The 18,214-nt window shown below is 43.0% G+C and overlaps 1 long non-coding RNA gene across 1 annotated transcript; it reads left to right on the top strand.

The window, feature by feature from the left end:
* The first annotated feature begins 290 nt into the window (after positions 1–290).
* LOC141920424 (uncharacterized) lies at positions 291–17,969 on the top strand. Its single transcript, XR_012622335.1, has 6 exons — positions 291–452; positions 5,401–5,578; positions 6,043–6,233; positions 10,454–11,189; positions 15,463–15,594; positions 17,852–17,969. It is a non-coding gene; the product is annotated as an uncharacterized LOC141920424 (long non-coding RNA).
* Positions 17,970–18,214: the final 245 nt, after the last annotated feature.

The raw sequence follows: 18,214 nt of genomic DNA, 5'->3' as shown, positions 1-18,214 counted from the left end.
AGACACCTCATTCATGTTTTCCCCAAAGCAGCAAAGTGACTTTTCATTATGCAAACTACTGTTGCTTCTTGGTCTGGGAAGCCCTCGAAGAGGGTAGTGAGAGGGTGTCTTTCTCTTTCCCTGAACTAAAAAAGGACAAGAAGACAGATGGTTAACTGAGAAACAGGACTGGCTACTGTACAAGAGGTTAAATCTCTAATTTGCTGGGGAATTACGGGCACATTGCTTCACTGTCTGCATTTTTGTTTTTCCCTTTACTTGACCTACGTTGGCCCCAGTTCAGGAAAGAATCGCTGTTTGGAAAAGCGCTTACTGGACTTACTGTGAATGTTTCAGGGCTTTCCTGAACCAGTCCCGGAGATACCGCAGCACTGGACGTGTACAAGACAAAGGTGCATTTTTCACTGGTGATCGTGGGCTTGTGCCAGGAATCGCAGTTTGGAAGTGAACAGGTAGAAATTTTCTGTTTGTTGTTTGTTTTTTTGTTTTTTGAACTGAAAATGAGTGGTGTCTAAATCTTTTTCATGAAAAATCATCTGTCTGTTTTGAAACTAATTCGTCTGAAAACCGTGAGAATTGGGTGCAAACTTTTCAATTTTCCACCAGACTTTCTCAGCTGTCTGAAAAATCATGGAAGTCTTGAGTACCTGTCCAAAAAGATAATTACTTTTTATATAAATAGTATTATATAATTATGTAAACTATCTTTTATGTATTTGTACATATGTATTTTAGATTATTTAGATAATAATTGATAAAATTTATTAATATATGTTTGTATAAATTAGTATTACAGGGTGATGCTAGAAATATATAATTAATATTAGGGATTCAGGAGAAAAAAAGGTCATTATTTTTCTTTGCAGTGGACATTATTCAAATATTTGGGTGAACAGGTAAAGGCCCCTTCGAACTCCTCCTTCTGCCACTTACGTCAGTGGCAAAGTGCAGCTCAGAAATTTGCTTATGGATGCTCTGTTACTAAACAGTAGACTATTCTACATAATTTTTTTTGTCTAATTGATTTCTTCTTCCTGAATTTACAGCCATGCTGCCTTTTTAGAACTGCTAGGTGGACTTGCTCTCATGTAATATTTTCTTGTGATGAACCCATGTCACACTAGAGAACTGCGTTTTGTTTCCATTTGTTTTATTAAGTGGAGGATACGTCATTAAGTTTTTGTGTTGCTCATGTTCAATGCAAGTTGATAGGAAGCAGATATTTGAAGAAATGGAGAAAAGTAGATTAAAGATTTCCTGTCGTCTCATGGGTAGCTTTCTCTTAGATGAAATGAAGAGTTTGTGAGCGGACACGAGCAGGTGATACAATCGTTCCTGTACCAGTAAGCTGACTGTATCAGTGGTCTGAATCTTAGCATCTTCTGATAATGATTTCCTTGCGAGAAGAATTCGCATATATGTATTTCTGACTCTGGTGAGTGCATGCTGTTTCCTTAGCAATGGGCTGTGGATTATGGTCCAACTCTGCTGGGTCAGTTGTCGAAGTACAATAATTCACCTAAACATTTTTCTGGGGGGTGCACTAGTACTTTCAGATCAGGACGCTCTCTGAAAGGGGCCGCGCGCTAAGTTTTAATCTCGGAGCACAAAGGTTGCCTCAGGTAGGAACAGCAGGTAGACAAACGGGAAACCAAGAGATTGCAAAAAAAAAAAAAAAAGACTAACTGCACTTTACACAAACAGTGCACTTGAGCAGTGAACCTGATCATCACACACAGATTTAAACCTGTGCTGATGCTGCATTGTAGCAGCTCGGCTCTTTGGAACCTCAACCCCCCGAAGGTGCAGGGGAACATGTGCCCTCTCCCCAGCAGCCTCCGTGTTGCTGCTGATTTCATCCATGCCCGTGAGTTGCTTGTGAAAGAGTTCTCAGAAGTAACTACTCATTACAAAGGGCAGCCGTTAAAAAAAAAAAGAACCAAACCCTACAAAAACAAGCAAAGCAGAACACCTGACAAGAGGGAAAACTGTGGCACTTCTCCGTGAGTCTCCTTAAGCTCATACATTTTATAAGTATTTAATGTGATGCCTTGTAGGAGTAGAGAGCAGCAGGTGACTGCAACACCTTTAAAGAACAGCTTTTTTCTGTCACTTCTTTTACAGTGTGGCCCAATAGTGTTCCTAAACAGATATCGCTTGCATAGTATCACCATTTCTCTTAGGATAATCAGTATAGGTTGGTAATAACGCATAGCAACATACAATTAAATATTAATAGCGAAATGATTACATTATTCTCTTCCAGCAGAAAAAAACTCTTATCTTACCACAAAGGCCTTTAAAGCATTTTGGCTGTTTTCCAAAATCGCTAATTAATACTCCACCTAGCACCACTACTGTGAAGCAGGCGTGCTATTGCCAGGCAGGAATTGCTAACTGTCCGCCGAGGAAGCGTGCAGGTGGCAGGGCAGGCTCCGCTCAGCGTCCCTCCGCACTCGGCAGGGCCAGTCGTACCACGCCAGGAAAACCTGCTCAAACGGCAACAGCGTGGCAAGTCGGGCTTTTGTATTATTGGAATAATTGGTGACATTCAAAACTGAGAGACAATGCGTTGGGAAGTCTGGAGAGACTAGAGGTTTGCTTTCCTCAACACCAAAACAAAGGCTTTGCAGTGTTACATATATTATTCTGATCACAAAAGTATCTTGCATTAGGGCTTTCAGTGTGAGATAATTGACCTTGACATTGCTTTCAGCTAAGGGCACATAACTCTTATCGCAGTGACTTATCTTGAAGAAAAGCGTGCAACTGCAAAGAATATTTACTTACTATCTTCTCTCTCTTTTTTTTTTTTTTTTTTTTTTTAAATCTTGAAAACTGTGCACTGCAAGGACAAGTAGGCAGAAGTATAGTGAGGGATAGAAGGTATTTTATGTGGATGAACACATGAAGAGGTGATTATGTATTGCTAAAAGTCTAATCCTTGGATAAACTACAGTTTGCTATTAATTCTTTGGACTTGCTTAGCTGCTACTTAACATTTCCATGACTTAACAATTATATTCTTGAGCTAAGAGTAACTTTTCAACAAAATGTGTAGGGATTAGAAACATTGATAATTATATTAATTAATATTAATGGGAGTGACAATATTTGTAGTCATATGACAAACATGAGGAAAGCAGGGCTTTAATTTAATCAATTAATTCTGTTTCTAATTGCTTTCACTATTCAATTGTCAGAACGTGTTCCACTTGCAACAAGGAATGTGTTAAGCAGGAAATGCAAACCAAAATTAAGGGGAAGCAGAGAGAGGTGTGTTTGTATATGGTATGTTATCCAGAAACATATTTGGCCTTGTCTGTGGGCTTTGCATTTTCTCCTCTCTGTCTATCTATTATAAATGCCAATCATCTGCAGTAACAGGCTCGGTCTCAGTTGAGATGGGTTGGCAGGTAGAGAGGCAGTCAGGAGCAGAAAATGCCCCTTCCTGAAGAGCTCTCCAAATTATCAAACATCCCTCTTCGCACACCTTCCCGTAGGTGCAGGACGAGCGCAGGACAGCAAGACAAGCAGACCTTGGGAAAGAGAGCTCAGTGTGTATATCTACGCTGACTACTCAGATTTGTTTAATACGTGTGATTGGATGGAAGCTGTCTCTAGAGGAAGGCAGAGAGCTGCAGTCCATTGGCCTTAATCCTTCCCTGTGCTCCTGTATCTTTATACTGCTCCACCAGCTCAACACCGCCGTAAAACCAACATAAGCCACCCTCAGCGCTCCCTGGCGTGAGGGAAATCCCTCACCAGATCCCTCGCTGAGCATCGCAGCTGCCACGAAGGCTGCTTGGCACCAGGAGGAAGGCAAAACCCTCCCTGCAGATGTGGCCAGTGCAGGGCAAGTGCCGTGAGATGATGCTCTTGCTTGGTGTCCCAGCAGAACCCCAGCCGTAAGGGTGGAGGCATCCAAGGGGGGCGGGGGGGGGCGGAAATCATATCCATAGTTTTCCGCATGAAAATCTTCATGTCCCGAAACTGCTCTCCTCAGAGAGATTTCAGCCCATAAAGAAATCTTAATGCGTTGAAGTCTCCCTCCGCACAGAGCCTTCACCACATAACAATCCACGAGGCCAATAAAACAAATAATGACTATCTCCTGGGGCAACCGCAATAAAAAAAAATACCGCCAGCTAAGAATTGTGCCTTTGATGGCTCTACAGGCAAGATATCAACAATCTCTACAACTGCTAATCCCCTCGTGTGGTTTTATACTCGCTGCCCTCTCGGTCTGTGCCCGGATGGTATATGCAGCGTTCCGGGGTCTGCTTTCCTTAGCTCATCCCTCCTCTGGTCCTCCTTAGGATTAACAACCCTGTAAGACCAAATAAGTATCTCGCCAAGGAGATGCAGGAAGCTTTCACCCAGTAAATGCTGGTTTAGTTGCCTTCTGGCTTTTGCCAGGAAAAGCTGCTGTCTGCTCCCCTTAGCTGTGTGGATGGTGGGCGCCGGTGCGGGAGGGAAGGAGGCCTGGGGAGTTCGTCAGCAAGACCCCAGTGATTCTGGGGGGGGACTCGCTGATGAGGACGAGGGAATACCCCCAAATTTCAGCTTCTTGTGGGCTGGACGCTCTGCCCATCCCATCCCATCCCATCCCATCCCATCCCATCCCATCCCATCCCATCCCATCCCATCCCATCCCATCCCCCCTCCTTGTTGACAGCCAACGCTGATCCCTAGCATATTTGCATCTCTGCATATTTTTAGGATAAAATCAGGAAGCATAATTTTATCTTGTTGTGCAAGCCACATTGTCAAAAGGCATTCAGGACAGATTCAGATCTTTTGTGCTGCTATAAATGTTGCTTCTTCGCCATATCCCCATCAGGGGACAGAGCTCAGAATTAGTCCTTTTGTGTTTGTTTCCACTACACCAGGATGGACCTGTGAGCCTTTGCTTTTCCCCATCAGGAAGCATAGATTTAACGTATCGAACGCACCAGAATTGCTTAATGAGTGCTCAGTGAATATTAATAAAAGTTTGGACGTGACTCAGGCTACAATGGATGAGAAGTTTGAAAGCTTTGGTTCAAGATTACAGGAGGCTGTGAGAAAATATGGTATCCAGCAGCTAGCATATAGTGCAGATATTTCACTATCCAGGGATCTCTAATTACTAATAATGTACAGGAACAGTATGATATGTCCTTACAATTGCAGAATCCTTTTCAAAGATAATCTTTAATAGTTTATTTGACAACCTGTAAAATTATAGAAAATTATTAGTCTTGGGAATTACAAAAATCCCCATAGTACAGTCAAACAATAAAATTATAATTACCTGTGGGTAATTGAAATTTAACTGTTTTTTTATTGTATATTACACATCAATAGCAACATAAGTTCAAGAGTGTCCCCCTCCCCTCCCTTTTCTTTTCCTTACAGAAGCGGGGAAAATGGACAACCCTGCTGGTAGCTTGTGAGCCCTTGTCACAGAACAGAGCTTGAACAATTTCGATTAAAGCAGTACGTTCGAGACTGTCATTAGACCTGCATTAAATTACATATCTGGAATGTTAAAAATAAAGAGTACTGAAGCTTATTCACAGCTGCCTGTGGTAAAGTATGTAGTCAAGGTTTTGATTATCTTTAAAGTTCTTATTTTTCTCTTTTCTAAAACTTATTGTTTCGTCAAACAAATATCTAGCACATTTAAGAACAGTATGAGCACACGAGCAGAATTGCTTAAGATGGATAAAGCATTAGCGCGCTTCCATTCTGCGCTCGGTAGCATTGTTTAGTACTAACAATGGTAATTTATCAATTATACAAGAGGGAACAAAGCTCTTCCCGTCTCTGAGCTCCAGAACTACCTATTAGAAGGTCCAAAGCTTGAGACCCCGTCCAGACCTCGGGAGGCATCATTTAACGGTAGCGTTTGCATCGCCGGGGTTTGCCTTGTCCTCTCTTAGTGACCCCATGGAGGCTGCTCAGTACTCAGCACCATGGCACTTCAAGACTTCCGTGGCTTTTTATTTTCTAAATCAGGAAAATTATAACCTTTTTTCTTTTTTCCTTCTGAACCAGGGCTCTTGATAATGAGGCACGACTGCTCGCTAGCCCTGCTGGCTGCAGCCTGATCTTCCCATCTGGTAGGCGAGACCGTCCAGTCCCTTCTTGCCGTGTTGCTTGTGATGGCATCAGAGGTTTTTAGAACAAGCTTAAGAGAAGCCCAAGCTTTTTGGATGCTGTTTGGCCAGTATAAACCCTAAAATACGGTACGTTTGACAATTAATTGTCTCTATGACAGCTTTGTTATATACTACTAAGATGCACAGTAACGGTGTTTGCTTCTGTACAGGGATCAGGCTGGCTACTTTTATTTGATTCTGTAAAGTGCTTTGTGATCATTGTGTGACTAGAACTGCACGCATGAAAATATCTCCTTTATTAAGAGTTTCAATTAAAGTGTTTAATACACAGATTTTATCGTGAGAGATGCCTCACAAAGACTGAGTACAACATAATGGCAAGCCAGGTATTTTTAGGATTATTATTGCTATTATTTATGTATAGTCATTGAAGTATTAACTGACAACTGGGAAATGGAGTTTCTGAGCCTCAAAGAACTCATAGTAGCAGCTTTTTTTGGAGCAGGCAACGGTAGCATACCATCTCTGCTTTGTGGCACAGCTAACGCCGCATACAGCCCAGTCTGGAAATCCGTGATCCTGAATGGGTTTTCCCATTTCCAGAGATCAAAGAAGGCAAAAAAAGCAGCTGGATCCGTCATAGCCTGCTTTTTTTGTTTAGGTGCCTTTTACTCTTCCCACCGCCTCTTTTTTCTCTGTTGGTGTGAAGGGCATCCCTGCACATTAGAGCTGTGATGCATCTGTTTACCCAGCAAAGCAGCTGGAAAGTTCTCATCAAAGCGATATTTGAACGCCTTTACAAGGGACCCGAGAAGAGATATTTTGCCTTCCTCGCTTGTCCTGCCCACCTGAGATTTTTAAGTCTCTCGGCCTCCTAAGAGCTAAAGTGGAGCATTCGTATTACATTTGAACGAAGTATAAATCTTGCAGAAGGAGAAGCCCCGAGAGGCACTGTATCATCAAAGCAGTTAATGGTCTAAGCTACAGTGGAGGAGAGACAGGGCTGACCCCAAACCATGTTCCTTGTGCCAAATAGCCATGACCTCATGTAACACAGCGAGGAGACGTAGCTGAGACAGTTTTGTTTTGCTTTGACTGTTTCCTAATCCCGACCCTTGACCAACACCTGAAGGCTACAGGAAAGGTCTTCTCCATCCTTATCTCAACCCTCGTTCCCTGGCAGATTCCAGCTGCTGAGCTCAACCCCCTAAGAAAGAAGGTGGCGAGCTGTTGCCCACTAGGATTTTTTTTTTTTATATATATATATGTATATGGGATGCTTGGAAGCTGAATCTTCCAACCACTGAAAAGCACCATACTGTAAGACAAAGAGCAGGAGATAAATTTTCCTGCCTTTGAAATTTCTGCTCGTGTCATTCACTGAGGCTAATTTTTACCATTTTGACTCCAGTGAAAAGAGCTATTCCGACATGAGTGTCTTAGTCTGCTCCGTGATGCAGGGATGAAGTGAGAGCTAAGGATGAGCAATTGTAGCGCTGTCAGGATTAAAGCCAGGTCAAATGTTTAGTTTTGCTAAAAGTCACTTTTTTGACGTAGGAGTCGGGGAAAATACACGGATGCAACATGTTGAAAAGGACCAAAAGGTTATTATTTGCTCCCACAACTATGATTCAAACAGGGAGACCCAAGCCTCATGGCACTGGGAAAATACTGTCAAGTGAAAACACAAGCTTTTAGGGAGAGCCACTGACATGGAGTACATCATCATGGGAGGGTCCAAAAGGGGCTTCAGGGAGCTCTTCATGGAAAGCACCATTAATGGTCCTTGTTTTGCTCCCATCTGTAGGGTGTTTGAGCTCAGAAATGTTTAGGTAAAGAAGGCTGCAAGCTTCCAAATTAAAAAAAAAAAAAAAAAAAAAAAGGGCCTAGGCTATTCTTCTTTCTCGTGGATGAGGTTAGAAGGTTAATAAAAGAGTTAATCCTGGCCCGCCCTGCAGGAGGAAACCGCTCACATTTGTGAGACTTCAAAAGCCTTTGGAGTGTGTGTGTGTGTATGGACATTGTTATTTCCCGCCAGAGTTGTCCCAAGAAGATGGAGGCAGGGGGTTGTTTTTTGGAGGAGGAGTTTGGCCTTTAACTAAATCAGCTGAAATGAAAATAAAAAGGTTAGTGTAAAATGGTTTTGAGAGTAAACCCCAATTCAGTAAAGGTGTGGGTATTTTTTTTGTTTTTTTCCTGTGAGAACCTACAATTAAAACTTACCACAGAGCAATGGAGGCCAACCACAGCATTTCAATGAAATGGCCCAGAGACTCTGGTTGGTTCATTGTTAGAAATTTCATTAAGTTGACTTAAATTTTTAAATACGTTAACAGTTTTGAAAGGAAAAAAGAAATAGTTTAGGAAGCATTCAACAAAACCATCTCTCCTCAAAACAAAAAAAGTATAGCAGTGAGAAATACTATATAAATTTACTAAATGATTTGGTGGACCTCAACATGTGAAAGACCGAGAGGCCATTCTGTCTGAAAAAGAAATTACACACCCGACTCACCCGCACCGAGCGCTTCTTTGCGAACACCGCAGCTTGCTGGATCACCAGCTCGAGAAAAGCCTCGCTGCTGTGCGACAAGCTGCCCGCTCCTTAGAGAACCAGAACTCGCTCTTAAGCAGCACCTTGTAGTCGGGTAAGGGAAAACGTGCCCAAAGCTCTGTTGACAAACACGGACTTTGCTGCTGGTTTTCTGCACTCAGCAAAGGGGTTTAGAAGTGCAGCTTTTTGGGCGTGTAGTTTTCAGGGTTTCGGTCCCTCTGCCACATGATGGCTGCATGAATGGTAGCAGGCTGGGACAAAGTCATCTTAGAGCAGGTGATTAAATACACCACAGGCTTTTCTGAGCCACTTCTCATTTTTGTGTCATTTTCCTTCTTGCCATTTGTAACCACAGAAGGGTTTGAGACCCTGGGCGGAGGACATGCCTGCATTGTGGCCCTGTGGGCATGCAGAGAGGGGCTGGACGCTCCCGTTTCTTGCCTCCGGGCGGCTCTACACATTATGCCCTGCCGATGACAGCACCGGGCAGTTATTTATAAAGAGAGCTGGGTGTCCATTTGCTTTCCAGCATTGAGGGAAGGCTCACTGCACAGCATAGAAAATTACCTCAGGCCTTGTTAGGTTCTTCTGGAAAAATATATACTACAATCAGGGTTACTTATATGCCTCCATGAGTTGGTGTCCCCCTGCACAGATGAGGGTCCGTACTGAGAAACATCATAAATGTTATAGTCGATATCCCTTGGCAGAGAAACTGCACCGCAATTTCTTTCTTCTTCTTTTCTTCCTTTTGCGCGAGGCTCCTGTGCTACCAGCTAACCACTTCCTATAAGGAAATGGCATTGTGTTAAAGTTATATAGTGTATCATATTAAATTTTATAACAGTGCTTTGTGTTTTGAAAAGACTTGGGGGGGAAACAGCATCAATCAGGGAACCACATTTGATAGACTTGGAAGGGGCCTCCTGGGTCATTTTGTCCAAGACCTCTATGAAACAGGAAGGCTTCTGCAAAATACCGTTCCCATAAATGTATCTAACCTTTCCTTAAAGACACTGAGTGATTGTGCCATAAAGACCTCAAGCAGGTAAACTAGTCTGATTGACCTTACGATCAAAAAGTGTCTCCTAATACTGTATATAAGGTACAATTTTCCATTCTTTCAGCTGTAGCTAAGCAAGAAAAAAGGGCAAATACACAGTAATGGGCAACAATACAGACTGTGCAAACAGTTTTGCTTTCACTTTACTGCCATCGCCTACCATAAATCTGGATGTACCATTGATACTTGGTTTCCCAGTGTAGTGTCTGTGATCCTTGTAGTATCCATCTCACTTTGTCTCTGACTTTTGGAGAGCCAGCATTACAGAGTGTAGAAATAACGAAGACGTACGAGCAGCACTTTCCGATTCAGAAAGCCATTCAAAACCCTATGCCATATAGTTAAAGTATTTATTTCTATTTTCTATTTATTAGAATTTGTGAGTTGTTTCTTGTCAGGACCATGGGAGCTAGGGGAAGCACAGGGCTTTCTACATCTCCGTCAGTGTCAAAGAATAATTTTCATTCTCCTCCAACAATTGTGCATACTGAAAAATAAATACCTGGTAGTTTAGCTGTTTGTTGTTGCAATAGTAATGCATTGTGTGCTGGTTATGGCCCCATACTGCTCTGCCTTCTTTCTCTCAGTGAATATTAGGAGAAGTGTCGTTTTGTGTAGATGTGTTATTAAATCACAGACACATTCATTTCTGAGAGCTTCCTGAGCTGCACATAAACTATCATCTTTGCCTTGCCTTTTTTTGCCTTTTTTTTTTTTTTTTCCTGCAAGTGCTGGAAGAGGGTGAGAAAGCTGAAGGCCGGTTGCTCTCCCACCTATTTCTGTCAGGCCTGTGTTACTTATGGAGAGGAGTCGTCTCATGGTGCCCATCTCGCCTAGCTGACCATCACCCAATTCATTCCGGACGCAGGAGGTTAGACACCCTTCCGTGTATCCTTGCAGCTCCCCGGGAGAAGCACGTCTTTAAAAGCTAAATCTGCCACCTTGGTGGCAGCGAGGCGTTGTGGGCAGAGGTAAGAATGAACAGCCATCTTACAGTCATACATCAGGTTTTGTTGTTGTCACCAGCCACTTCCTGAACACCCGGCGTCACGCCCAAATGAGACAGTGAAAAGGTCCAGTAAAAGCTTGTGAGAAGGTTTGGGACAAATGTTATTTTAACTGATCCCCAGCAGGCCCAGCTGCACAGCCTGGCTTTACTAGACAATCCCATAAGAATACTATCCACCACCTGACCCAGAGAAGCGCATTTCAGACTAGCGGAGGAAGAGTCTAGAGGAATTTCTTCTTCAGAAGATCCGAGAAAGAAGTTTTACGAGGTTGAGGTATCCTGAGTTCAGTTTTAATGTCCATTTGTTGTTCAGGGGTAGATCAGGCTGTCCTCATTTTTTTTTTCTTTTTTTCATTTTTGTTTCTTTCACAGTTGTAATTGTCATACACAGAAGACTGCTGCGTAACAGGCCAGGAAAACTGGAGTTAAGTCCTAAAAGCAAAAGGCACAGAAAAGGTAAGATAATTTAGAAAGAATACGGTGGTCGTGGGTTTGAAGACATGTTGGTGACTTTGCACGTCCCTGCCGACACTTTCATGGCGTGTCTCCTTTATGCCTCATGCTTTTGTGGCCATCCGGACCGGCACTCGCTTGTCCTTCTCAGCTCAGCGCTACGCGTTTCACAATGACCTTAAATAAGCCCTGAACATACAGCTTTTTTTTTTTTTTTAAATGCCTTCTCTATACGATTAACTAAATGCCATCCTTTCTCTGATGTGCAGAGTTTTAAACTATTTGTTTAGTATTTAATCACATAGAAATACAGGCCAATATACACCTCATCCAGTTGTTTAAGGGCAGAGGCTGGTGAGATCTTGACAATTCAATCTGATATTATAAAATCACAAAGGAACGTAAAATACCTGTGCCAAGAAAAAGAACACAAATACTAATAGACCTGCTGGTTATTGCTTATATTCTTTTCAGCCATTATTTTTTTCTCATCGAATCACCAGACCAAGCTTCCATCCTAACAGCGATGAGGCAGTCCCAGGCCCAGCTCAGCCCCACCTCCCTGCCTTCAGCCCCAGCTGTAAGAGCAGCCGTTCTCTGCTGGGGTGACGTGAAGCCCACACAGCATTGGCTTACGTAGGATCCTGGGTACTTGACCCACATGGCAAAATCAGGGTCCCTCCCTTCACGATGACCTGCTGCAGTCCCACGTAGCCCCCGTTTTCCTCCTGGCGCCCCTCCACTCCCCAGACTGTAAATGGTGGGGGGCAGAGAAACATATTTTTATTCTCTTTTGTTAGGAGGGGGAATCACGGCAAAGAGGGCTTTGTTTTGTTCTTTTAGGAATGCTGCTATTTTTGGGGGAGGGGTTTTTTTTTGTGAGAGAATTCTGACCTGTAACTACACTGTTAGGTACTCCTGGAAACAAAAAAGGCATTTGCATCAGGTGCTTCTCAAAAAGGGTATATGATTGAGATTTTTTGATCCTGTTCAGTGCACAAATGCCAATCAGAAGCAAATACGGGGCTGTATCTTGCAATCCATTTTGATATTTACAACAGAACGTGGCATATCATTTAATTTAAATTTGCAGCATGCTCAGTGTAATTAATGCTGTGCAGTGCCTAGAAAATCCTGATTTCTTAATGTGATACAATGCATGCATGCTGAGACCATTTTTTTTAAACTACTGTATCATTTTGGAACATTAACGGGGAGGCACTACCATTAAACTGGAAAAAGAGCCTTGCTCACTTTCTCTTTATGAAACTTCCATGCAGCTCCCCCAAATATGATGCAAACTACAGGTTTGTTTTAAAAGAGGGGGGGGAGTCAGAGATTTAATTTTCCCTTGACACAGCATGATGCCTGAATAGCCAGGCAGCTATTCCTAAATTATGTGCATTTCATTCCTAGGAGCTGTGAGCATTTTGAATGGGCTGCCGTTAAATACAGTACACAAGCATAAATACTCGAGGGAACAGCTAGCTGAGATTTTGGCATGAGCAGAAATCTGATATCTATCGTGGTAGTATCTGAGCATGTAATAATAATGCATATTGATTTGTCAGGAGTGCTAAGAGAGGGGGTTTGGTATTCTGGGATGAGAACTGTTAAACTTGGGAACATCTTGTGTGATTATAATAAGCCGCGGTATTTGCGTGCTGTGGTTTTGGCAGGGACAGAAGCGTTCTCGTAATCTTTAGACCTGGGTCTCATTTCTGGAACGGAACCCAAGAGACTGAATGCATGATAAAGATACGTATATTTTATAGATCAATGAAGCATGGAGTATTTACACCTGTACCTAGAAAATCAGGTAACAAAGAGGCAACGCGCTTGGCAAGACGGGTCAGGACCGAAAACCCTTCGAGGTCGGGAGCTTCACTGCCACGACTTTGGTGAGCTTGGGTGTTAGTTTACCTGCTCTATCAGGCAGCTTCTATGATTTGATTTGTGCAAAAAGAAGAGAAAAGAAAAAAAAATAACAACACAGCCCCTATCATTTTGCAAGGTATCAGTTTCTACCAGAACATACTATAAAAGCTCTGTTTATAGACCTGTTGATAGGAAAGCAAATTCTGCAGGTCCTCTGAATAAATCTGTTCCTAAATATAATGCTTCAACTTCTATATTCTCATCTGACACCTGACAATTCAGCCTTAAGAGTAATCGGTCCTGTCTTGGAACCTCTGCAAATACTGTATGAGGAGGGTGGACAATTTATTGATTTAGATTGATTTTTGTAAGAAGCATAGGAGACAGATACAGTATCAGGTGTCACACACTGTATATATTAGACTCCTCGAAAACATCCCATCGGCGACGAGGCAGGGTTCAAGAGTATGCGGAGGTGGTGTTGAGCGAGCACCTGCGAACGAAGGGTCCTGCTGCTGCTACCTCGCTGGGTAATTACCGAAGAGGGACACCAGCCAGGAACAACTTAATTGGCCAAGTTTGAATTTCAGGGGGGTGATGAGATGGCTTTTCTGTCGGGAAGCCAGCCCGCGCTGCGTGCTGCCTCCGCAGGCAGGAACCCAAAGGGTTGGTGTAGTGCAGGTCGCACAACCCGTTGGCCTGTTCCTGTTTTCGGTGTCAAGCCTCCAGAAGGGGCTGGAGGAACAGACAGGTAGTGAAACAAACCATCGGGCGTTTCCACGCCTGCAACTGTATTTTTTAGTGCCGTGGTTTTTCGAGAACGCTGCAGGCAGGGCAGTGGATTTGTCAGGAATGAAAGCATTTGTGAACTGGCTGTTTAGTTTGTGTCAGAAATTGTCATTGATATTAATAACTCTGACCTAAAAAACCTAGGGAAATAGCAGACCAGAAGAAGACAGAAACCAGATGGCACTGAGGGTCTCATCGCTGGGGAGGATGATGAAGATGTGAGAGGGAGGGCTGTCCCACTTGTGTACGAGTTTGGCTGGGGACATCGCCCTCCTCCCGCTGTCTCGTTTCCCTCATCTATAATGAGGGAAAGAATAACTTTGCCGCATACTTTACACTGGCATTGCATGCTAACTTCATTACTGTTTGCAACAGCCTGTGCAATCCTCAGAGGAAAGGAATAATAACAAAGAAAAAAATGATAATTACCAAGCGCATAGTTTTCATCTATAATCTTCATTTCAGGATTCACTGTTTCTGATGTCAGTATTTTATAATGGAAGAATGAGATATGCTAAGTTTCTGTTTGATGGAAGTAAATTCAGATTTAATATTGCCGAGGAGCTGAATTTTTAATACACCAGAGCAGTATGCAGACATTGCCCCTGTTTGCTGCTCCTGCCTCTCCTTTGTACCAGTTCAGCGATGTTCCCGCGACCGGGCGGAAAAATGGAAAGACGCTGCTCTGAATTTTCAGTGGGGTGACAGTACTTTGTCATTTAGCTCTGTCACGATAATTGGGAGTGTCACACAATGAAACAACATGACACACACACACGCACCCCCCCGGTAAATGAAGAGTTTTCAACGTGATGTACAGCCCCTGTCAACGGCCAAAGCTTTTGTTTGTTCACGGAGTGAGGCAGCATTTTGCCTCACACTCGTAAGTGGCACGCTTATAAAGTTTGTTGTAAATTGATTTCCTCTGTGTTTTTATAAAATTGGATATATCGTATGAACAGTAGGAAAATATCCTCTTTTATCACACGCTCCCAGCTTCCAACCTGCTGAGGACTTTCCACAAACTCTTTAGGAATTTACCTCTTTTCGTTAAATTGGGTTGGATCTCATTAATAAAAGAATGGTATAATGGAAAAGAGTTTCTAAAATTATACTGTAACCTAGAATTGCAGGATTCAGCTTTCTCTGCCTGAAGAAAAAAATTCTGAAGCATTAAACTTACTTTATCAAGCATTGCACCTGACATGCTCTCATAAATTTTACATACATTTTAACTTATTTTAATATCATGCAGGCTTGGTTTAAAATATTCCCATGAAGTAACTAAAATGAAGCTGCTCAGCCATAAATTAGAGCTAAAAAAATACTTGTTCCCCCCGCCCCATCAATATTTCTTTACTTAAAATCATGTGTTGTATGTAAGTTAAATTTTCCCTTGCCGAGATACTTTGTATGTCTTAATAGGAGTACCACAGAACCAGCGAGCCATATTTCTGTCGGGTTAAATGCACTCTCTGCTTTCGTAGAGGTATCTTGTTTAAAAGCAGCCATTAGTAACCCCTTGCGCGCCATACTTCAGCTAGGCCCGGGGCCCACGGCTAAACATGTGGCTATATATATATATATATATATATTTTTTTTTTAACAGGAGCAGCCCAATAGCAGCCCCACGCGTCAGCTGGGCAACGAAGGGACAGGCGGAGGCTTCGTGGCGACGGTTGTCGCGGCGCGGTCGCGGCGCCCCGAGGACGCCCCTTCGGCCAGTATCGTCACCCGGCAGGTACGACATCATTGACAACTAATCACAAGGCTCCATTTGTCTCCCGATTTCTTACGCTATTTCAAAGTCAGAGCTAAATTACACAAACATTCGCCTATCTAGACATAACAGGACTGTTATGAAATACTGTCAGCTTGTTGCCATTTAGCCTGAACACACACTGTATGTGTCTGTCAGGCCATACTTGGGCAGCTCTGCAGCGTGCAACGTGTCCCAGACACTGGAGTGATTATGTCTGAATACGCCTTATCTGATGTAAGAGCCGACAATGCTACACATCTGTGCTTGCGAGGCTCCGCTGTTACACTGCGACGCCAGTATTTATTTTGCTTCTGCAAGTTAGTTTTCCTTGAGAAGCAGCAGGGGCCTTCTTCAATGAACTGAAAAATGTGTATTGTATGAAGGTCTGTGGAGGGTTTGTACTGTAGTTCAGTGGGCAAATGCGAACCCAGGGGATGACATTTCATTTAAACATTTGGTTTACATCTTTACATGCCAAAAATATTAATGTCTTGACTTTAGCAAAGTGAATTCAGCACTTTTTTTTTTTTTTTTTTTTTCCTTAAATGAAGTAATTATAGCCAAAACATTCTGTGGATATTTGTTCTTCCTTCTCAAAGGTGGAGTTTCGCACTCCAACATTTGGTTTCAGGGCTCAATTGTCAGTACCTGCTCACTTGACACTTCCCCATTAGTTTGTATTGGAAACCACCGGTAGTTTCTTTTCTTGTGTTGACTGTGTTACTCTCAGAGCTTTGATCAAGACATCCTGGATAACAGCAAAGTCTAGCTTACTGCCTATTTGCTATTTTGAAACAAAGTGAAGAATATGGTTTCTGTCAAAGGATCTATGAAGACAGTTAACGTAATTGAGAAGCAGAAGGGCATTTATGGAAGTGCATCTGAACGTCCTCTTCACATGTAATTGCATCAGGAATTCTACATTAACATGCAAGTCCTGTCCAAAGGGGGGGGGGGGGAAGCTTATTTTTAGGTAGAAGCCCTCAGTGGGCAGTAAATTACCCATAATATCCCCCAAACTAGCAATTAGCCCTGTTTGCTGACTACCTGAATTGTTTCACAGTAGTTCAGCACAGTCTTCCCAGTCATCACCGTACTTATCATCAGAGATTCAGCGTGCGGTTCCCGCAGCGTCACATACTGTATGCCTAAGGTCAGTCCTAATAACAAATACATTTTTGGCCCTTCGGAACTGTTTTCTCAGGCTTCAGTAAGTGAGGATAGCTGATGCTGCCGTGCTGCTGCAACGGCAAGAAATTTGAAAACAGGAAGCAATTCAGAAGGGTGGGTATACTTTGGTAGCTGTTAATAGGAGTGTTTTGTATTTGTTCCTGTATTAGCAGATAGTCCTAAGCATCTGCTCTGACAGAGTGAGCTTTCCACCAATTCCTAGGGTTTTCTCCTCAGAAGTTCTGACACAGGAAGCCATTTTTCAACACAGGGCTGTAACTGAGGAGCGTAAAACTGGAAAATACGGGAAGGAAAACCTATGGAAGTGTTTTCCTTCAGGCTGCTGAGCAGTTTTCACATCTTGAAAAATGAATGCTTTGCCCAAATAGTGACTCAGTTTTGAAAACAAGCTCTGTATTGCCTGCTTTAGCAGCAGAAACAATCAGGGGCGTACACATGCACGCAAATACAAGCCCGCACATCCGACCGGCTTTATTTTCACTGAACGGGCCCAGGTTTTACAGAAAGAATACCGAGTGAAAAAGAGCCCGATTAACCATTTGAAATAGAATACAGAAATGCTTGGCCCCTGAGCATTAAAGTTCATTTTTAAGCACTGTGCATACCTTTCTGAATAGTGCTTTAATTTACACACAATTTCTCAGGCAAAATCCAACTGAATTCACATACACCCTATTACCACGATTTAAATCCCATTTTCAGTGCTGGTTCTGCATCTCATTATACTGACGTGGACCCGTATGCCCACCTGTGACCTGATGGACAGGTCAGGTAATGAAGAAGATGGAACAGGAATTCATGCTGAAGAGGAACATTTGAAGCTGCTTCTGGTTTGCAAATGCACTCTGAGAAGTAGCGAATGGGAACATTGCCTTTGTCTGGCTCCAGCTAAAGCGCCTCAGCTTCTTGTTTCACGATCAGGAACATCAGCTCTGTGAATAGATAAACTGCCTACTCCATATATCCAAGAGAGGCTCTCAAAAGAGCAAAGCATCTGTTAAAGGGTAAGCTATGAGTCTGATTTTTTTTTTTTTTGCTCTTGTAGGGACAGATGTAAAGCTCACTGCATGGCTACAGGTTGGTAGAAGGAAACAGCCCAGAGCTGCCCTGCCATCTTACACCTAGTTATGCTGCTGGAAAACAGGCAAATGGCACGGAGAAGACTGCAGGTGAAACAACGATTTCCTTCTCAGGGTTTAAGGCAGGACACTGAGACGAGTCATATGACCAAGTTTACTACCCTGAGAATCCCCCAGAATGGCTCCAGAGCTCTCCGATTTGAGCAGTACATCCTCAGGTAGGGAGGCCTTAGGCAAGGAGCTCGCAGTTAAAGGCTTAGGGAGGCAGTGAGCGCAGCGAGCCCTGAGCTGTTTGGCCATCCTCACGTGGCGCTCAAGGGGGAAAAGGA

The sequence above is a fragment of the Strix aluco genome, chromosome 3 (assembly GCF_031877795.1).
Source record: "Strix aluco isolate bStrAlu1 chromosome 3, bStrAlu1.hap1, whole genome shotgun sequence".
Taxonomy (NCBI): domain Eukaryota; kingdom Metazoa; phylum Chordata; class Aves; order Strigiformes; family Strigidae; genus Strix; species Strix aluco.
Note: the sequence above shows the minus strand (reverse complement) of the source record. Positions and strands in the feature narration are given on the sequence as shown.